Source organism: Pygoscelis adeliae, unplaced genomic scaffold, assembly GCF_000699105.1.
Source record: "Pygoscelis adeliae isolate BGI_AS28 unplaced genomic scaffold, ASM69910v1 Scaffold209, whole genome shotgun sequence".
NCBI lineage: Eukaryota > Metazoa > Chordata > Aves > Sphenisciformes > Spheniscidae > Pygoscelis > Pygoscelis adeliae.
In genome coordinates, this window is record NW_008825538.1 from 4466425 (window position 1) to 4468580 (window position 2156).

A 2156-nucleotide genomic window follows, 5' to 3' on the forward strand; every position below is an offset into this window, starting at 1 on the left:
TGTGCCCAAAACTGAACACAGTATTCGAGGTGCGGCCTCACCAGGGCCGAGTACAGGGAGGGGCATGATCACTTCCCTCCTCCTGCTGGCCACACTATTTCTGGCACAAGCCAGGATGCTATTGGCCTTCTTGGCCACCTGGGCACACTACTGGGTCATATTCAGCTGGCTTTTGACCAACACCCCCAGGTCCTTTTCCGCCAGGCAGCTTTCCAGCCACTCTTCCCCAAGCCTGTAGCGTTGCACGGGATTGTTGTGACCCAGGTGCAGGACCCAGCACTTGCATCTCCTTTACACCAGTAAAAAGTGGCTACACAGTGAGACAAACTGAAGAACTGACCCAGTTAATAGCAAATCTTTCTAAGTTAGCTTTCAGTCAGATTAGTTCCTTCATTTGACTCACTGTTTGACACAAGAAACACACCAGAACAAGCAGCTCCCAGAACAAGCAGCTCCCAACAGAGAAGAGGATGGGAGCACCCGTGTCAGTGGCAATACAGGGTTCAATTTACATGAAAGTGCCGGTGTAACCATAGATTACACATAGGTTAGTGAGACTAGGGATTGTATCTGTCAGTGCATCCATTGCCTTGGAGTTCTTTGGCTATTCCAGTTTGCTGAGCCCTCTAGTACCCAAGGTGTTTGACTTTTCTGGACAGCCACCTTCACCAGCACTTTTGGTTTCCTAATCTGTCATTTATCCTATTAACACAGAAGCTGCCTTCCACTGTGTAGGCATCCTTCAGGAATCGACTACTGTTAGTAACATCAAAGCCATTTTCTCCTGTTTTACCACAGTCCTTCAGGCATAATATGCACAGCTGGTCGTCCTTGACTCTCACGAGTGCTCAGCAGTTGGAACATCCTGATGAACTAACCGTCAAGGTTATCTATCCAATTCATCTGTAGCAGAAACCATGAAATCTTGTAATTTCCTTTATGAGTAAAGAAGAGTTATCTTGGCAACAATGAACTCAACTGGAAACAAATAATTTAAATCCTCTCTGCCAACTCAGCAGCTAAATCACAAATCAGGGGCCTCCTTCCCGTACTGTGGCTAATGCTTATGATAGGTATGAAGCAGACTCACAAGGCCTATGCACTCAGGCAGCTCCTTTATCCTGGACTTCCGTCGTTCAGACCACTGCATACCTGCAACAGCCAGCTGTTACTGCCGCTGTCTCCTTTTGTTTCCAAAGGGCCTTACAATAGGATGTTGGAACAGGAATTCATGCTTTCTATCCACCAAAACTCCACAGACCTGAGGAAAAAAACTAGCTTCTTTGACCTGTTCATCAGTCTGATATTCTGAGCTGTGGGATGAGGGTCAGCTTTCAGAGCACTGTGCTAATCTGTGGAGTGCCTTCACCAGCAGTATTAGCTCACTGGACTGTACAGCGTGCATGACTTAGCAGAACTTTGAAACAAGCTGAATATTTAGAAGATGCTGAAGACAAGTCTTGCAGACCTGGGTTGGACACTTGTGGGAATCCCTGCTTTTAAATTTACTTTGGATATTTGCAGGAAAACCTCTAACTGAAACAAAAATATCTCTGAAGAGAATCTAACATGTATTTTACTACAGGTTCATTACAGTACAAGACAGGATATTTTTCTGGTATGGTGCACACACACAATGTAAAAAAAAAGTGGTTTAATTACCACATGATTTCATTCCATCATTCTTCAGTAGGATTGAGTATACAGCCTGTGTAGAAATCCCTGTGGTCATTCCAATATGGTAGTTTTCAAGTTTACTGTACTTGTTTAACTTACCAGTTTTAGGGGTTTGTTCCATTCTTTCCAATGTGAAGAGATTTGGGCTTTTTTTGTTGGACTTTGTTCTTCTCACATCCTTTTGTTGCTAATGGAATTGCCTTGATTTGTAACCTTCACTTGTTAATAAATTCAACAGTTTTCTATTACATCATAGAGAATATTTAAGATAGCTGTCTTGTAAACAACAGTTTAAGAAGAAGAAAACTGAAAACTGGCTAAGGAAAATGGGGGACAAAACTACAGCAGGATAATTAAAAGAATAAAAATTAGTTCTCATTTTGTGGAAGATATGGATTGCATCTTCCAACAAATTAAATCTTCCTATTATATCTTCCACTTTAATTGTAAAGTGGAATGAACCTGTACCATTAACAATT